Source organism: Typopeltis vanoorti, chromosome 19 (assembly GCF_054136105.1).
Source record: "Typopeltis vanoorti isolate ZY-2024b chromosome 19, IOZ_Tvanoo_1.0, whole genome shotgun sequence".
NCBI lineage: Eukaryota > Metazoa > Arthropoda > Arachnida > Uropygi > Thelyphonidae > Typopeltis > Typopeltis vanoorti.
This window is the reverse complement of record NC_143567.1, coordinates 24,864,047-24,885,037: the sequence shown is the minus strand read 5'-3', so window position 1 is coordinate 24,885,037 and position 20,991 is coordinate 24,864,047. Positions and strand designations below refer to the sequence as shown.

The following is a 20,991-nucleotide window of genomic DNA, read 5'->3' as shown; positions in this document are numbered from 1 at the left end:
AACACTGAGCAACTCGTTGCAAAGGTGGAGCAAGCTAACAGCACTCCTATCTCAGTATCTCCCATAATGCAAAACACATCTCCTTGCGGATATGTTTAATGTTATGCATTAAGGGAAGAGCCACTACCGAGACTAGTTTCGACCTTTATTGAGGTCTCTTCAGTGGGAGCCAGGCCTAAGTGGAGATACCAGGCAGAAGCATTAGCAAAGTCATCTCTACCTATAGGAGTTGCCAAAGAGACCTCAATAAAAGTCGAAACTAGTCTGGGTAGTGGCCCTTCCCTTAATGCATAACATTAGACATATCCGCAAGGAGATGTGTTTTGCATTATGGGAGATACTGAGATAGGAGTGATGTTAGCTTTCTCCACCTATGCAACGAGTTGCCCAGTGTTATACCACCTTACCCCAGTCCTGAAGATACTTTAAGCGCAAACTTTGTTTGCTCACACTTGGATAAAGGATTAAACTAAATTTATTACAATACCATGAGGATTACAAAGATCAGGCAAGGTGGGTGACTTGGTTGATAAGGGTAGCAAAAATGAGGTATGAGCAGCAGTTAGCTAATGAAGTCAAAAAGAATACTAGGGAGTTCTTTCGAATTGAAGCCTGCACAGAAAAAAAAAAAAAAAGATTATGGAAGGATTACACTGATTAGAGAAAATGGTATAAAGACAGCTGTTGTGGAAGATATAGTGCAGATACTTAATGAGCAGTTCATAAAGGTCTTTCAATCTTGCGAATGTGACTTCATGGAGAGATTGAGAGCAGTTGATGATGGGGAGGAGAGACTGACTGTAAGTGAGCAAGAGGTGTTTTGGGAGTTGAGCAAATTAGATGTTAACAAGGCTGTGGGACTTGATAATATATCACCATGTGTTCTGAAGGAATGTGCCAGGAAGTTGATGCTGGCCTTGACATATTTTTTAATACGAGTCTTGCACTAGGTCAAGTTCCTAAGAAGTGTAGGGAGGACAAGATTGTGCCACTTCATAAGGGCGGTGATAGAACTCAAGAAGCAAATTATATGCCTATCTGTGTGTCAGGTGATGTGGTTAGGTTGTCGAAGAAGCTTGTGAGAACTAGGATCCAGAATTGTGTTGAAAACAATGGTATTATCTTTGATGGACAGCATGGATTTGCTAAAGGGAGGTCATGTTTTAGTAATCTACTTACTTATTACAGTAAGGTGACTACTTCCTTGGACAGAGGAGAGGAATACACAGTAGCATACTTAGATTTTGCAAAGGCTTTTGATAGATTACCACATGATAAGTTGATAGTCAAACTAGAGTGGATGGGGTTGGATATTAGATTAGTGCATTGGATTGGAGACTGGCTATCTGAGAGATATCAGCAAGTTGTGTTTGGGCGAGCCATATCCAGGAAAAAGGAAAGTCACTAGCGTTGTGCCTCAGGGGTCTGTTTTAGGGCCATTACTGTTTAACTTGTATATTAATTATATTGGTGAAGATTTGGATGGAGATATTCAGTTGTTTGCAGATGATGCAAAGTTGTGTTGAACTATGAAGAGTAGAGAATATGTTGTGGCCTTACAAGAAGACTTGAATAAATTGAGTGATTGGACACAGGAATGGGGATGTGAGTTCAATGTTGCAAAATGTAAGGTTTAGAATTTGAGAAACAAAGATGAGATGCAGAATTTATGCTTGGTAGGGATATATTGTTGGAGGTGAAGAAATAAGCGATATTCTGGTGATAGTGGATAAGGATCTGAAATTTAGGGGCACATTGCAAAAATTGTGAATAAAACATAAATACTTCTGGGAATGATGCGGAGGACACTGACTTGTAGAAGTAGGGAGATTTTAGTTAAATTGTATAAGGCTTTGATTAGGCCACACATGGACTACTGTGTCCAGATTTGGTCACCTGGTTTTTAGAAGGATGAAGAGATGTAGAAAGGGTCCAGAAGCAACTGACTAAGGTAGTTTCTGACCACTGGAATGGCAAATGTGAGGAAAGATTGAGAAGATGTAACTTGCAGAGTCTTTTGATAGAGACCTACAAATTATTAAGCGGTTGTTATAGGATCAATGTTGGAGAGGTTCTACAAAAACAGTGGGAGATCAGGGGAGAACCAGAGGTCATCCATGGAAACTGTATAAAGAGGGTGTGAGCAGGGGAGTGAAAAGAAGGTTTTTTCATGCAGAGTTGTGAATGATTGGAATGCCTTCTCTGAGAGTGTGGTGTCTGTAGAGAATTTGAGTGTGTTTAAAGCACAGTATGATGATCTGTGTGTATGATAAAATCACCTGCTAGATGAGTCTTTGACTCCATGGTGGTCTTGGGTAATAACAATAATAATAATAATTTTGTTTTCATATGCTGTTGCATCCATCACTACAGCTGCGTTCCCTTTGTCTGCTTTGGTTATGATAATGTGGTTATTATTATGTAGCTCCTTTAGAGCAATGATTTCCTTATGTGGGATATTATTTTTGGGAGGCTTCGACTGGATTAGGATGTTGGCCACATCTAAATGTATGTTTCTGGCTATTGCTGGAGGCGGGTCGTGTATCCCCTGTTCAATGGATGCCATTATTTTGGCTTTTGGAACTTGCTTGGGAGTAACAGCAAAATTGTGCGCCGATTTAAAGCACTAATGGCTTCTTTGGTTAAGGTGAGTGATGATAAATTCACAACGACACAATCTTGTTGTAATTGTCTTTATTGTGTAGCACTGCGTTGTTGTTGGAGAATTTCAAATTTTCAGGGAGATATTTACACAAACAATTGCACCATCCCACATCTCAGGAGTATGGTATCCTAAAAATGCTAACCCACAGAGCAAGAGCAATCTGTTCCAATGACAACGTTCTTACTGCTGAACTGGCACACTTATACCACACCTTCTTAGCCAATGGCTATAATAGCCATAAGATAGACAAAATACTAAATGCTCCCCAAAAAACTACCTCCCCCTATCTACCACGGAGAACTACAACAAAACAGTCATCATCCCATACATTAAAGCACATCGGAAAAGATATCTGGAGTGCTCAATAAACATCAACTATGCCCTGTATTTAGACAGTGTGTCAAATTGGCAACTCTCATCCATTCACCCAAGGACAGCATCTCTCCTTTATCACATCCAGAAGTCAACGAGGTATCCTGTTTGTGTGATCATGCTTACTGTGGTCAAACAGGAAGAACTCTGGACATCTGCATCAGTGAACATAAAAAATACATTCGGCACTATCGCTATGGCAAGTCAGGTCTAGCAGACCATGCTTTGGATACCCCTGCACACAGGATCAACTGGCAGGAAACAAAAGTACTGCACAGAAGCTTTTACAAGTCAGCGAGATTGTTCTAAGAAGGAAGAGGAGATTTGGGAGGCAGTCATGTTAAGACATAACTAGTACTTGCTTTCTCTCTCTGTTTTTTTTTTTTTTTTAACATAGAGGGCACCTAATTAGGACTTTAGTCTTTATGTTGTTGCTACAATTGTTCAAACTAGTCCCATTGTTACACCATATTGTTGTTGTCTCGTGCACTGTGACAAACTATTTTTTATGCTCTAAAAATGCTTGTTATAATACCAGAAAAATATCAGCAATAAGTAATTAAATAATTATTTACTTATCAGTCTGTGTTCTAATATATACTGTCAAAATTAATCAACATGTACAACAAACACATAAGCTTTTCTACACTCTTCTTGCAGCATTTTGTACTGCTCATGAATATTGCTTAAGTAATTTTCTCTCATAATCTGATTTTACCTTTCTTACCACACAAATCACACTTCTTGCTGCACTTTGCACTGCTCATGAGTATTTTGACCACCATTTTCTTTATATTTCCATTCACAATGTTTTTTTCTTTGTATCTACTACTACTCATCTACTAAACATCCATTTGGGTTATTCTCCTTACACTGGATAAACAAAATGAAAGTAATTGAATACCAAGCCTCTGTGGCACTATTCACCAATTAAGTGGTAAATGAGTGTCAACAGCCAGTATATTACCAATACTTCGCTTGAAATGATAAAAATTACTTTGATTAAAGAGCATTAAACTTATTGCCAATTTCTATTAGCATGTAATAAAAATAATGTTTTCAATCCTCGTCGTCTATGTTTTTTTTGGTGGCGCGAGCGTCGCCATAGCACGTGGCGGTGAATTTGAGCTGTGCAGAAGAAAGTGATATTTAATCGGAATAGTCCGCTTTTTTCCCCGTTTTTCTACGTTTTTGAGTGCTAAATTGTTTCTCTGAATACGAGTGTACTTCAGTGGTTGTTTTTTCGAAGTTATTTGCTGTCGCGATATAATATTTTTTGGTACCGTCGGAATCAAACGCGTAACGGTGGAAGACAAAACGAAGCTAAGTTACTGTATTTAGTTATATTTCATTTTATTTAATTATATTTAGTACTTAAATGTTCTGATGTTTGTACTTTTTTTCCCTCATATTTATTAATTGAATAATTATTAAAGATTACGCTACTCGGCAGTAAGGAATGTTGGTGGATTCAGCAGCAGTCGCAAGTGAGGTAACGCCAACTCCCTCGCAATTTAAGAACTCGATTATTAGCAATATCATAAGGGACTTTGTGGCATGCAGTACTTGCGGCATGTATGCGTCTCGGGAATTACATATGTGACTTGTTAAAGAGAGTGGAGAGCGTATGTGCGCAAAATGCAGGCAGTTGGAGGAAATAAGTACATTAGATATATCGATATCCGACTTTCCAGGAACGGGGAATGAATGTAGGAAGACAAGTAGTGTGATAGGAGAGAATGAGAAAATATTAGTTGATAGTGTGGAAGGTGTGAGTGACTGTGAAAGTTTAGGAGATGGTTTTGTTTGGGAGAGTGAATTTAGATTAAGAGTGACTGACCTGCAGAGGGAGATAGATGAGTTGAAAGAGGAGGTGGAATGTCTTGTGAATGAGAGCAGAAGTATGAAAGATAAGATTAGGAGAATGGAAGAGATAAATGCAAGGTGAATCAGAGTAGGAGAGATAGAGAATTTAGGGAGTATGAGTGAGAGGTATGGGGGTGCTAGAAGAGGAGAGAATGGAAACAGTAGAAGAGAGGGAATGAGAGAGAGGTATGGGAATGCTAGCAGACGAGAGGATGGAAACAGTAGGAGAGATGGAATGAGAGAGGGATATGGAAGTGCTAGAAGAGGAGAGAATGGAAACGGTAGGAGAGATGGAATGAGAGAGGTATGGAAATGCTAGAAGACGAGAGGATGGAAACAGTAGTAGGAGAGACAGAATGAGAGAGGGATATGGAAGTGCTAGAAGTGGAGAAAATGGAAACAGTAGGAGAGAGGGAATGAGAGAGATGTATGGGAGTGCTAGAAGAGGAGAGAATGGAAACAGTAGAAGAGAGAGGTATGGGAATGAAAGAAGAGGAAAGAATGGAAACAATAGGAGCGAGGGAATGGTAAGAGGTATAATGTATGGCGACTCAATGATCTGTGGTGTTCAAGATAGGATGCGTGAGGAGTGTTTGCCAGGAGGAACAATAGAAAGGGTGGCTATGGCAATTAAGAGAGGTGAAAGGATGGACGAGATGATTGTGATGGTAGGAATGAATGACTTGAGTGGTAATGCAAGTCAGGCAGCAAGAGATATGAGATTTTTGCTTGAGACTGTTATGGAAGAAGACAGAGAGAGGAAAAATAGTGTGCGTGTTGCCTAAGTATGATAATGATGAGCTGAGCAGAAGAGCGGTGATATTGAATGGCATAATAGCGAGAATGTGTGACAAGAGAGGACTGGTATATGTGGATGCTTGGAGTGCGTTTGAAGAAAGAGAGGAATTGTAAGCGAGAGACCGTTTACATTTGAATGAGGAAGGACATAGGCATCTGGAGAGATTGCTGTTCTGAACGAGTCAGTGACTCCCAGAGAGGATGATAGCAGGGGTGGCCTCTTGTGGGAATGATACTTGGGAGAAGGAGACAATGTCAGGTAACACTGAGCCCAGTGGAATCTAGAAGGGATAATGCTAGGTATAGAAACAATGGCATTTATATGCTTTATACTAATGCCAGGAGTATCCGGAATAAGGGAGAGAAATTGGTGGCGCAGATAGCATCAGCCTGGCCAAACATTATTGCGATCACTGAGACATGGTTGACAGAAGGGGATATAATAACAGGAATAGAAGTTGCTGGGTATAGCATTTTTCGTCAGGATAGGAGAGGAAAGCATGGTGGTGGGGTATTGCTTATGATAAGTGATGACCTATGTCCTCTAAGAGTGGAGAATTTGGAAGGAAGTGAGACAAATGATTTTGAGAGAGTATGTTGTGAGGTAGAGGTAGGCAAGACAGGATATTTAGTGGGGTGTTGCAACAGACCCAGGAGCACAGAGGATGGGGACCAAGAGATGTTTAGACAGTTAAGTTTGTCAAGTGCAAGAAGAATGATTGTTATGGGAGATTTTAACTTCAGTAGTATAAATTGGAGAGAGGAAGATGCATGTAGCAATAGGGGAATGGAATTTCTAGAATTCTTGAGGGACAAATGTCTTAGGCAACATGTAACAGAGGGAACAAGAGGTCCAAGAGTTTTGGATTTGGTTAGAGCATCAGAAGAGTTGATAATAACTGAGATGACATCTCTCCCACCAGTTGGAGAGAGTGACCATATGGTGTTGACTTGGAAAATGAATAGACATGCAGGAGTATCAAAGAGACGGGAACTTATGTGGAATTATAAGGCAGGCGATTATAATAGTCTTAGATGTCAGTCAACTTCGGGAAGTTTCATGGAGGCAGGAATTAGAAGGCCGGGATATCACTAGTGCGTAGGAAATTGTGAAAGAATATTTGTTATCAGCAATGGTAAGTTGTATACCACGAGTGAAGAAGAGGACGCAATTTGGAGTAAAGTGGATGACAAACAATATTAAACAGGAATTGCATGCGAAAAAGAGGCTATGGAAGAGATATGAGGAGACAGGTGAAGAGATGCATGAGGAATATAAGACACAGGCCAGAAGAGTGACTAGTGTGGTAAGGAAAGCGAAACTGGAATATGAGAGGAGATTGGCCCTAAGATCCAAAGAAAATCCTAGGAAATTTTTTAGCTATGTGGCCAGTAGGAGGAGAAATGACTGTGGAAGAATGATATTGTGGGATAAAAATGGGAATAAAGTGACTGATGCAGAGGACATAGTGGAATTGTTCAATGAACACTTTATTGGAGTATTTCATCCTAGAGGAGTCAGTTTTAATGCTAGAGGGATAGGACTGGTTCGAGGTCTGGAGGTACAGGAGGAGAGTGTGTTTCAGATACTGAGTACTCTGGATGTCAGTAAAGCCGTGAGACTGGATGGTATTTCACCACGAGTTTTGAGAGAATGTGCTAGGGAATTGACAGTGCCTTTAACCTGGCTTTTCAATGAAAGTCTGGCTTTGGCAAAGGTGCCCAGGGAATGGAAGGAAGGTAAGATAGTGCCATTGCATAAGGGTGGTAACAGACTGGAAGTGCCTAATTATAGGCCAGTCTGTGTGTCATCAGTAGTTGTTAAGATCTTGGAGAAAGTAGTGAGGGACCGTATACAGCATTGGGCAGATGAGGGTAATGTTATCCTGTGAGAATCAACATGGATTTGTTAGAGGACGTTCTTGTTTTAGCAATATGCTAGCCTTTTATAATAAAGTTTCAAGAACATTAGATGAGGGAAAGGCATATACTGCAATTTTCTTAGACTTGGCGAAGACATTTGACAGGGTGCCACATGATAAGCTGATATTTAAGTTGCAGCACATGAGTCTGGATGTCAGATTGGTCAACTGGATTCAGGATTGGCTGTCTGATAGGTATCAGAGAGTTGTGTATGGTGGAGCAGTTTCAAGGAGGCATAGGGTTACAAGTGGGGTCCCACAGGGCTCAGTATTAGGACCTATATTGTTTAACCTTTATATCAATGACATAGCCAGTGGATTGCAGGGGGATATTCAGTTGTTTGCGGATGATGCGAAGCTGGGAAGGATTATTAGTAATAGTGCAGATGTGGTAGCCCTGCAAGAGGATTTAAATAAGCTAGATAGATAGGCAAATGAATGGGGGGTTGTCAGTTTAATGCAGCAAAATGTAAGGTCTTGAGGTTTGGGAAACATCGATGGGATGCTGCATACTCTATGGGATGAGTTATACTGGAGGAAGTAGGGGAGACAAGAGATCTGGGGTTGATGATTGATCGAAACCTGAAATTTACTGGACATATTGCAAAGGTGGTGAAGGTAACACAGAGGATTACTGCTATTATGAGAAGGACATTGACCTGCAGAGATAAGAGGATTATCATTCCGTTGTATAAGTCTCTGATCAGACCACACTTGGACTATTGTTCTCAGATTTGGTCCCCAGGATTTCAAGGGCATTAATTAACTGTGGAAAGGATACAAAGACGGATGACAAAGATGGTTTCAGGACTGTACAAGGATAGTTATGAGGATCGGCTGAGAGAATGTGGACTGCAGAGTTTGGTAGACAGAAGAAGGAGAGGTGATATGATTGAGACTTTTAAACTGTTGAGAGGTGGTTACAGAGTTGACACTAGGGAGTTCTTTCGCTTGGTTGAACAGCGGGAAGGAGTGATGACAAGAGGCCATCCCTGGAAGTTACGAAAGGAAACTGTGAGCAAGAGGGTAAGGAGTGGTTTCTTTGTGTGGAGGGTGGTTGAGCCGTGGAATGTATTGCCTGATGGAGTGGTGGGAGCGAGAACGGTCAGTGAGTTTAAAGAGTGGTATGATAGACTTTGTGTTTCTCAGGGGGGGGGGGACCTCTCCTCGATGAGTCTCGACAGACTTTATGTATTAGGAAGAACCTCCCTTGAAGAGTCTTTTGACTCCTTGGAGGCCTGAATAATAATAATAATAATAATAATAATAATAAAATCATGTCAGAATCTACAAAAAAAAAAAAACTCAACTTCTCTTATAAAGTTACTGTTTTTGTTAAGAGTGGAAGAAGGGCAAGATTGTGCCACTTCATAAAGGAGGTGATCAAACTCAAGCATCAAACTATAGGCCTATCTGTGTGTCAGGTGTTGTGGTTAAGTTGTTGGAGAAGCTTGTGAGAACTAGGATCCAGAGTTTGGTTGACATCAATGGTATTATCTTTGATGGACAGTGTGGATTTGCTAAAGGGAGGTCATGTTTTAGTAATCTACTTACTTATTACAATAAAGTCACTGCTTCCTTGGACAGAAGAGAAGGATACACATTAATATACTTAGATTTCACAAAGGCTTTTGATAGAGCACCTCATGATAAATTGATAATCAAACTAGAGCAGATGGGGTCAGATATTAGATTAGTGCATTGGATTGGAGACTGGCTATCTGATAGGTATCAACGAGTTGTGTATGGGGGAGCGATATCCAGGAAAAGGAAAGTCACTTGTGGAGTGCTTCAGGGGTCTGTTTTGGGGCCATTACTGTTTAACTTGTACATTAACGATATAGGTGAAGATTAGGATGGAGATATTCAGTTGTTTGCAGATGATGCAAAGTTGGGACAAACCATGAAGAGTAGTGAAGATGTTGTGGCCTTACAAGAAGACTTGAATAAATTGAGTGATTGGGCATGGAAATGGAGATGTGAGTTTAATGTTGAAAAATATAAGGTTTTAAAATTTGGAAAACAAAGATGGGATGCAGAATTTATACTTGGTGAGGATATATTGTTGGAGGTGGAAGAAATAAGAGATCTGGGGTGATAGTGGATAAGGATATGAAATTTAGAGGACACATAGCCAAAATTGCAAAGACAACACAAAGGCTTCTGGGAATGATTTGTAGAAGTAGGGATATTCTTGTTCCATTGTATAAGGCTTTGATTAGGCCGCACATGGTTTTCAGAAAGATGAAGAGATGTTGGAAATGGTCCAAAGGTGATTGACTAAGGTGGTTTCTGACCTCTGGAATGTCGAGTATGAGGAAAGATTGAGAAGATGTAATTTGCAGTCTGGTGGACAGGAGAAAGAGGGGAGATATGATAGAGACCTACAAGGTTGGTAAGGGGTTGTTATAGGATCAATGGTGGAGAAGTTCTACAGAGAATAGTGGAAGATCAGGGGAGAACCAGAGGTCATCCCTGGAAACTGTATAAAGAGGGTGTGAGTAGGGGAGTGAGAGGTAGGTTTTTTTTCATGCAGAGTTGTGAAAGATTGGAATGCCTTGCCTGAGAGTGTGGTGTCTATAATGAGTTTGAATGTGTTCAAGCACGGTATGATGAGCTGTGTATGATAAAAGGACCTCTCAGATGAGTCTTTGATTCCATGAGGTCTTGGGTAATAATAATTACTCTGTAGAACCCAATGTAACACTAGAGACCTTCAGACTGGCTACAAAATTATGGTCCTGGAACTATTGTGTGCCTGAAGAAAGGCACTGTTAAGTGCAAATGATCTATAGAGAAAAATAAAAAATCCACTAACATCTTTTGTTTCCGAAAGAAATGAGAAGCTCCTTTAGCCCAACTTTTTGGAGCCAGTCTCTACCCTCCAGCCTTCACTGATAGTTCAAGCCATCAGTAAATCAATGGTATATGGTAGATAGAATAGATAGAACTTATGTCATCTTGTGGCCTTAAACCCTAACACACACATTATTCTGTTAGTAATGTGAGTCCACTGTTTACATCTGTGTCTTCAGATGTAAACAGTGGATATGACTACTGGTGATTAAAATGCAGAATTTATGGGAATACTAGTCACCCAAGAGCAACTGGTATGCTAAGGAAGGAGACCTGGAATATGAGAAGAGATTGGCCCTGAGTTTTACAGAAAGTCCTAAGGAAATTCTTTTGTAATATGGTCAGTAGGAGGAGGAATAATTGTGGATGAATGATATAGTTGGATAAAAATGGGAGTAGAGTGACTGATGCAAAGGATATAGTGGAGTTTTTCAATAAACACTATGTCATCCTAGAAAAGTAGGTTTTAATACTAGAGGGATGGGGGCAGGTTCGAGGTTTAGAAGTACAAGAAGAGAGTATGTCAATAATGCAATGGGACTGAATGGGATTTTGTCCTGGGTTGGTGCCCAAGGAGTGGAAGGAGGGTAAGATAATGCCATTGTATAAGGGTGGTAGTAGAATGGAAGTATCAAACTGTCGACCAGTTTGTATTTCATCAGTAGTTATTAAGATTTTTAAGAAATTAATGAGGGATCATATTATGCCTTTTTTTTTTTTTTTTTTTTTTTTTTTTTTGAATTTTACAAAGTCATTTGACACGGTGCCACATAATAAGCTGATATTTAAGTTGCAGCACATGAGCTTGGATTGGGGATTGGCTGATAGGTATCAGATAGTTGTGTATAAGGGAGTGGTATCAAGGAAGCAGAAGATTCCAACCGGGCTCAGTACCAGGACTTGTTTTGTTTAACCATTATATCAATGATATTGTCAATGGATTGCAGGGGGGGGGGTATTCAATTGTTTGCAAATTATGTGAAGCTGGGAAGGGTTATTAGTAATAGTGCAGATATGGTACCCCTCAAGAGGAATCGAATAAAATGTACAAATGGTCAACTAAATGGGGGATATCAGTTTAATTCAGCTAAATGTAAAGTCTTGAAATTTGGGATATATCGATGGGAGGCTGCGTACTCTGTTGCAGAAACTGTACTGGAAGAAGTGGAAGTGATCTGAGGATGATGACTGATAGAAACCTGAAATTCAGGGAACATATTGCAAAGGTGGTGAAAGTAAGCCAGAGGATTGCTGCTATACTAAAAAGGATGCTGACAGGCAGCAACAAAAGAGTTGTTGTTCCATTGTATAACACCCTGATCTGACCACATCTAGACTATTGTGCTTGAATTTGGTCCGAAAGATTTTAATTTATACCCTTGAAATCTTTTGGACCAAATTTGAGCACAATAGTCTAGATGTGGTCAGATCATGGTGCAGAAGCAGATGACAAAGATGATATCATACAATGAGGAAAGGACAACACTGGGAGTTCTTTTGTTTAGTGAACAAGGAGAAGGAGTGAGGACAAGGGACATCCCTGGAGGTTTGTGAAAGGAAGTTGTGAGCAAGAGCGTGAGGAGTGGTTTTTTGCATGGAGGGTAGTTGAACCATAGAATGCATTGCCTGATAGAGTGGTCAGAGCATGAATGAGTTCAAGGAAGGACATGATAGACTGTGTTTTCTAGGATGGGCCTCCCACGATGAGTCTCGTGACTTCATGGGGGTCCTGAATCTTGATAATAAAAATAAGAAGAATTCACTTATTGGAAATAAATTATTTAATACGAGCAGAATCCTTGTACTTTTAAAGGCCATATTCAGTGCATATATTTAAATAAAGAAAACAGGATAACTATTGAAAATTATAGCATATGTTATAATACAAGATTTTAAATGCAGAGGAATGCTCAATCTGTAACTAATAAAATTTAAGGAAAAAACACTGAAATTATTATTATTATTATTATTACACCCTCCATGTCCATGGAGTTGACAGACTCATTGTAGGAAGTTCAATCAACTGACAACATATTTATCATATAGAAACTTAAAGTCCTTAACACTTCTTGCATTAATAACACATTCCAGTAATGTATTCCATTCACTGCCAATTCTCCATGTAAAAAATCTACTTCCCACACCCTCCTTCACCACACTTTTACATAACTTCCAGGAATGACCTCTGGTTCTTCCCTTCTCACCTTCCTCTTTTTATAATCCCCGCTGGATTAATCTGATAAAATCCTCTCACTAACTTAAACGGCTCTATCATATCACCTCTCTTCCTCCTATCTACTAAACTCTACAATCAACTTCTCTTCAACTTATTTCTATAGCCAGCATTCCAAACTCCTGATATTCTCCTAACTGCTCGTCTCTGGACACTCTCCAACGTCTCCACATAACATTGAAAACAGGTGACCAGATCTGAGCAAATAGTCCAAGTATGGTCTGACCAGTGCCTTATACGGTGTCACAGCCACTTCCTTATCCTTCCATGTTAGAGTACTTCTTATCATGGCAGCACTATGATGTGCAACCTTTGCAACCCTAGCAATATGCCATCTAAACTTCAGTCTACTATCAACCATCACTCCCAAATCTCTAATCTCATCCACTTCCTGCAGTACGGCACCATCGATATAGTACACAGCCTTATATTTCTGCACTCCAAAATGCAACACCTTGCACTTATTGATATTAAAACTACATTCCCACTCTTTTGTCCAAGTAAAAAGTCTATTCAAATCTTCCTGAAGGGATTCAGCATCAGCAGTGCTACTTATAATTCTTCCCAACTTTGCATCACCAGAAAATAACTGAAGATCCCCAGTCAGTCTACATAATATTATTATTATTATTATTATTATTCAGGCCTCCATGGAGTCAAAAGACTCATCGTGGGAGGTCCTTCCTAAGAACATAAAGTCTGTCAAGACTCATCGAGGGGAGGTTCTCCCTAAGAAACACAAAGTCTATCATACCACTCCTTAAACTCATTGACCTCCTTGAAACTGACACCCAAGAAACACAAAGTCTATCATACCACTCCTTAAACTCATTGACCGTTCTCGCTCTCACCACTCCATCGGGCAATGCATTCCACGGTTCCATTTTGCTGCATTAAACTGACACCCCCCATTCATTTGGCCATCGATCTAGCTTATTTAAATCCTCTTGCAGGGCTACCACATTTGCACTATTACTAATAATCCTTCCCAGCTTCGCATCATCCGCAAACAACTGAATATCCCCTTGCAATCCACTGCCAATGTCATTGATATAAAGGTTAAACAATATACGTCCTAGTACTGAACCCTGTGGGACCCCACTTGTAACCCTCTGCCTCCTTGAAACTACTCAAAATGCACTAGATAATGTATACACATTATCTAGTGCATTTGTAATCTTGCTGTAGTATGTAAAGAGACTCCTAAAGCATGACTTACCCTAACAAGCACATACGGACCATCATAAACAATATTGCTATTATCAACCAGTGCCTGCATAGTTCAGTTGATATACAATTGCTCTTTGGGTGAAAAGACCAGGGTTCGAATCCCATCTATGATGTAAAGAATCAGGTTTCTTTTCAATCAAATTTTGGGTTAGCTAATTTCATACTGAGGTAGAGAGTTTTTTTCTCTTGGACACGCAAGTTTTCATCCCTCAGAACATGCAAACTGGCCCTGTGACTATACAGTGCTACAGACATAAAATACTTATCCCTGGAGGGATGCAGCAGAGGAATGGCAGAGGGCTGCATTAAATTGCCTAAAGCCTCTAATCAGGGGACTCAACCCTTCTTAGATGGAGGAGAGATGGATGGATGGATGGATGGATGGATTATCAACCCATTTCTGAATCCTAGTTCTCACCAAGTTGTTGTTAAGGTGCTAAGCTCACCAAAACAACAACTCCAGACACACACAGATTAGCCTATAATTTGTAGCCTCAGTCTTATCCTGCCCCCCCCCCCTTTGTGAAGTGGAACAATTTTTCACACCTCCAATTCCTTTGGAACTTGCCCTGTTGCAAGAATCATGTTAAACATGTGTGCCAAAGGTTAACTCTCTAGAGAATTCCTTCAAGACAATATATTGTCAAGTCCTACTGCCTTTATCAACATCAAGTTTGCTTTATTCCTCATACACTTTCTTCTCCTTCGTCATCACTCCCTCCTCCACAATACCCTCAACACTTCAGCTTCTTATGATGTGGCCCTCATGAGGATAAAATACACTGATAAAACTGCTCACCGAATACTTCAACTATATCCTCTGTATCGGTTAATCAGTGTTATCAGCTACCATCATTATTCCATATTCATTTTTTCATCTACTTGCCACATATTATTATTATTATTATTATTACATAACACCTCCAGGGAGTCCAAAGACTCATCGAGGGGGGGGGGGCACCTACTCTAAACTCTCCATCTCCACCACTCCACCAACCAACTACCTTCATCATCTACACCAATGGCATTTATCGTCGACCATTGCAAATAGTATTTTCACAGACAATCACAAACATCCATGCCCATGGCAAGATTCGAACCCACAGCCTTTTATATCAAAAGAACTCACTAGGATTTTTCTTAGCTTGACTGGCTAATTTCTTTTCATATCCACTTTAGCTGGCCTTCCCTTTGTACTCTTTGTGCAGGTGATTATTACCAAAATTCATCTTGTGTTGCCTCCACAGTGCCTTCTTCTTCCAAATTTTATGATCAATCTCTTAATATATTTTAACTTATCTTATATAGCCTTTTTGCTTTTGGACTGGAGTAAGACGTTGCTGGTATTAAATAGTTCTTTATGAATGCTCAAACAGCATCTGTCTCCTTTACACTCAACTTCTCTTTCTGTGATATAGCTGCCAGTGTCTTAAGCTTTTCATAATCCCCAATCTTGTAGTTCAACATATATCCCTTCTATAGAGAAGTTTTCATAGGATTGCTAAATCCAGGGGATCATGTTATGGTCACTGGGTGACACCAGGAGAAGATCAGACACTCCATTCACAATCAGATCCTCTGATGATGTAACTAGATCTAAAACTCTTAACCTTTGTGTGCCCTCTGTCATGTATTGCCTGAGACTGTTGTCCCTTAAGAACTGAAGAAATTCATTCTCCTTATTCCCTGAAACTATCTATTCATTCCAACATTGGTTGGAATGAATAGATAGTTTCTATTCATTTCACCCATAAAGATCACTCTTCGCTTGCTCACTAAGCCAAGTTGCCTATATACATGCTTTTGTCTATACGTTCCAAATTCTCAGCCTGTAGCAACACCTAACTACCATATTTTTCCGTGTATAAGATGCCCCCATGTATAAGATGAACCCTACTTTTTCGAACCCAAAATTAAGAAATCAATATTTTAAACGTAAAACAGAACACATTTGATATTTTTTAAAATATTCAAACTATATTTAGTAATTAGGTAATATTCTTAAGATACATATTAAGAAATTATGCATCACTCTCAGTTCTGGGCATATCATTTTCTTCATTGTTTTTTCTTTTCGGACATTTTTATTGGCTAGTGCTCAAAATATTGTTGATGCATTAACTTATCCCACCAACGAGTTGCAGACATATGAATGCTTTCAGAGTTCTGATTGGTTTATTCAGAATCAGCCATTTATGATGTCAATCAACAGAGTTAACAAAGGCAGTGATTGGCAGAAGCTTGTTCACGGAAGACAAGCTACCGGCAGTTTTGCCACAGCAACCATTGGTCTCTCAACTGGTTATCCCCCCCGTGTATAAGATAACCCCCAATTTTTGGTCTAAAAATTTTAGAAAATGGTATCATCTTATATATGGAAAAATAAGGTAATCATTTCATTCTATCAACCTCCATCTCACACTGCACCACTTCAAAATTATTGCCACTTTTTCCCCTTGTATCTCAACCTTGTGTTGACATAATTCCCTTGCTATCATCAGCAGTACTCCCCTTTCCTTCTTGCTCTTCTTATCCTTACAAAAAATATCATATCCTTCCATTTCTATTCCCATCAAGATATCATTCTCATCCAACCAGATTTACTTATTCCAACTATTTTCAGGCAAATAAACTCAATCAATACAACAATTTCATCTCCCTTATTTCTGAGACTCTTGGCATATAAGCATAACAATTAATTTCTTAGTTTATAACAGGTGACTTATCCACACTTGTTCCTGTCTGCTCACCCTTTGTTCCCCCCCCCCCCCATACTCAACTAACCTCATGCATTCCATGCCATGCAATTATTATGCTGATGATTATCATATATGCATTAATTACTGCTTTTCGAATCCATTCTCCTTATTCTGCCTCAATGATTACCCTATCTCATCCCATTTCCCTGTTTGACTTGCATTTCTGTTCTCATATCCTCTTCTCCATTCACATTGGTCTAATCTGGTCTACTCTTCTACTCATTTATATCATCTCTGACTTCCAGTAATACTTTGTTCACATCGCTGATTACAGTTCCTTCCAGCAGCAGCAGCAGCAGTCTTTCCATGTGACTCACTCCAAAACCATTCAGATGTAGCCTTTTGTCAGATGCAGTAACCCTTATACAGTTCCATTTTTCTCTCAAACTCATCTCACACATTCACAAACTGCACTCCTTTCTCTTCACACATAAAACTGAGTTTTTATTAATTGTGGTTTTGCACTAGAGATGGAAATGATTATTGTTGAGCATGTTGAGTTTAAATTTGTTAAGTGAATCTAGATGGATTTGTGAAGTCTGCCCTTGACTTTTCATAATGATTGTTTGAGCTGAAATTTAAATGGACATGAAATATACACTAATTCTGTATATGTACAGAATTTTTGCCAAGTTCTCTACAAATCATGACCTCAGAAATGAGGTCATGATTTGGTATGGCTAGACAGGACTCCTGGCCACAACACCTCGCAGATAGTGGCAGTAATATTAATTTCATGCAACTCTCACGACAAAAAGTTGTAAACATATAATACATTAGTACTATAGGTAGACAAGGATTTTTTTTTTTTTTAATTTTATACATATTTTTTTGTATTTTTTTATTTATTTTTACATAGTCTGTAATATGTTATATATGCTTAGATGATTATTACTTAAGTTGATGTTTAGTAGAGGAAACATGTCTAAAGATAATAATTACCAACTAAATTTATTTAACTAAAACTTTATTAAGCCAATATTTTGCATGAGCCACCATGGCTTGTTCATGACCACAGAATAATACAAGTATGCATTGTACATACATACACACTAGCAGGAAGGCTAATTATGATTAGCCTTCCTGTAATATGCACTGAAAATGAAAGGCAGGCTCACACAGTCTTAACTGATGCTCTCTATAGGTGTGATGATGGTGGAATCTTGCTTAAGGTCTAAAGATAAAAGTCTCTCATATTTTTCGTAAAATGAGGCAGCCAAATTTCTTCAGATATAATGCTGTAGTGGATTATAAAAATAGTCTTTCTGATTTATATCTGCTCTTGTATACAAGAGAAGTTGTGTTACATTATGAATTGTATCCATGGCATAGCCTGCTACTCCAGAAAGGCTATAGTATAGGATATTATATGAAACTTTGCAAGTGCAAGGAGTGCTGTAGACCATATGATGATCAAGATGATGGAAGGATCTTTTGATGTGTGGATAAGGGTAGCTAATTTTTGGTATGGCTCAAAGGAGGTCTATATGTCACACCTTTTTAGAACACATGAAAATTTTCCTCTGAGACACCCTTGATGTAGGAATGGCAATGGCTATTTTGTGTTCTATATTTTTTAAGGGGAAAGCCACTGGCTAAAAAGGTGTCCCAGATATGAGAGACCAGTATGGTCAGAGCAAAGGGTTCTAGCTTGATTTGCTAAAGTTCTAATAATACCATATTGCTAGGAGGGGTGGTGATATGATAGATGATGAAGTACCTTCCACTGTGGGTAGGTTTTCTGCAGAAAGAAAAGGAAAATGCTCCATTGAACAGTTGGATGATAAGAGTGTCAAGAAGGCAGGCAGTTATTGTTTTCCTTTTCAGTGGTGAAACAAATCTATTGGTGCTGGGTGTTGAAGTTTATTAAGAATGCTTCCAATGTATCCCAGCTAGTGGCCAAGTGAAGAACATGTCAACCACATAGCATAGCCATGTTATGGGTTGGAGAGGGAGCAGAATTTATAGCTGTATTTTCAAAATGTTCCATAAAAAGATTGGCAATGGAGAGGAGTCCATAGCTGTGCCTTCAATCTCCTTGTAGGTTTTTTCTGCCATGTAAAATAGCCAGAGATTGAATAAGATTGTTATATGTCAGGGACAAAAGAGTCTGAATGAGTTCCAAGTTTCTTTTAGAGGTTTTATAAAAAAAATAAAAGAAAAAAATACTATAATGTCAGCATCTTTGAGGAGTAGATTTGACCAATTTGAAGTGTGCAGAGTTTTAAATATGGGAGGAAGTGTGGCCTATAGGCATGGGAGCTCTTCATCTAAGTATTTGGCCACTTTGTAAGTAGGAAAACCAGTAACTTCCACTATGGATCTTGAGGATTTGTTCTGTGTGTGTACTTTTAGTAATTCACAAATCCAGTAGGATTATAAGTTTAAGTTTTTGATTAGTTTCAGGAGGTCAGCATATAATTTTCTCTACTAATTTTTGGAGTACCTTTTATATGTGTTTGGTAGGACTGGTGCCAATTAAGCAGTAAAATAGGTAAGATCACATTTTGAGATCATAATCATATTCAGAGCAATCAAGTACTATCACAGCTTTACCCTTATCTATTTTAGTCAAGAAAAAAAAAAAAAATCCACTGCCAGTCCCTACATCTAGGGTACCTTACCTCAAAGAAAATTTCATGAAAAAATATATGACATACAGACTTCCTTCAATGTATACCAAAAATTTCTTCTCTCATCAACTCACCAAAAGATTCTTTTTTTATTATTATTATTTTATTATTATTCAGGCCTCCATGGAGTCAAAAGACTCTTCGTGGGAGGTCCTTCCTAAGAACATAAAATCTGTCAAGACTCATCGAGGGGAGGCCCACCCCCTGCCCAAGAAACACAAAGTCTATCATACCACTAAACTCATTGACCGTTCTCGCCCTCACCACTCTATCAGGCAATGCATTCCACGGTTCAACCACCCTCCACACAAAGAAACCACTCCTCACCCTCTTGCTCACAGTTTCCTTTCGTAACTTCCAGGGATGGCCTCTTGTCATCACTCCTTCCCGCTGTTCAACCAAGCAAAAGAACTCCCCAGTGTCAACCCTGTAACCACCTCTCAACAGTTTAAAAGTCTCAATCATATCACCTCTCCTTCTTCTATCCACCAAACTCTGCAGTCCACACTCCCTCAGCCGATCCTCATAACCATGCTTGTACAGTCCCGAGACCATCTTTGTCATCCGTCGTTGTATCTTTTCCACAGTTAATTTATCCCCTTCAAATCCTGGGGACCAAATCTGAGAACAATAATCCAAGTGTGGTCTGATCAGAGACTTATACAACAGAATGATAACCCTTTTATCTGTGCAGGTTAGTGTCCTTCTCATAATTGCAGCAATCCTCTGAGTTACCTTCACCACCTTTGCAATATGTCCCCTAAACTTCAGGTTTCTATCAATCATCAACTCCAGATTTCTTGTCTCTCCTACTTCCTCCAGTATAGTTCCTCCCATAGAGTATGCAGCATCCCATCGATGTTTCCAAAACTTCAAGACCTTACATTTTGCTGCATTAAACTGACACCCCCATTCATTTGCCCATCGATCTAGCTTATTTAAATCCTCTTGCAGGGCTACCACATTTGGACTATTACTAATAATCCTTCCCAGCTTCGCATTATCTGCAAACAACTGAATATCCCCTTGCAATCCACTGGCAATGTCATTGATATAAAGGTTAAACAATATAGGTCCTAGTACTGAACCCTGTGGGGTTCAGTACTAGGACCTATATTGTAACCCTCTGCCTCCTTGAAACTACTTGTAACTTGTAACCCTCTGCCTCCTTGAAACTACTCCACCATACACAACTCTCTGATACCTATCAAATAGCCAATCCTGAATTCAGTTGACCAATCTGACATCCAGACCCATGTGCTGCAACTTAAATATCTTCTTATCATGTGGCACCCTGTCAAATGCCTTCACTATGTCTAAGAAAATTGCAGTATATGCCTTTCCCTCATCTAATGTTCTTGTAACTTTATTATAAAAGGCTAGCATATTGCTAAAACAAGAACGTCCTTTAACAAATCCATGTTGATTCTCACAGGATAACATTACCCTCTTCTGCCCAATGCTGTACACGGTCCCTCACTACTTTCTCCAACATCTAAACAACTACTGATGACACACAGACTGGCCTATAATTAGACACTTCCAGTCTGTTACCACCCTTATGCAATGGCACTATCTTACCTTCCTTCCATTCCCTGGGCACCTTTGCCGAAGCCAGACTTTCATTGAAAAGCCAGGTTAAAGGCACTGTCAATTC

The 20,991-nt window shown here is 39.3% G+C and overlaps 1 protein-coding gene across 1 annotated transcript in view; it reads right to left on the bottom strand.

The window, feature by feature from the left end:
* Positions 1 to 20,991, bottom strand: part of LOC150095920 (syntaxin-binding protein 5-like) — a 549,764-nt gene that overhangs the window by 307,429 nt on the left and 221,344 nt on the right. The window lies entirely within an intron of this gene.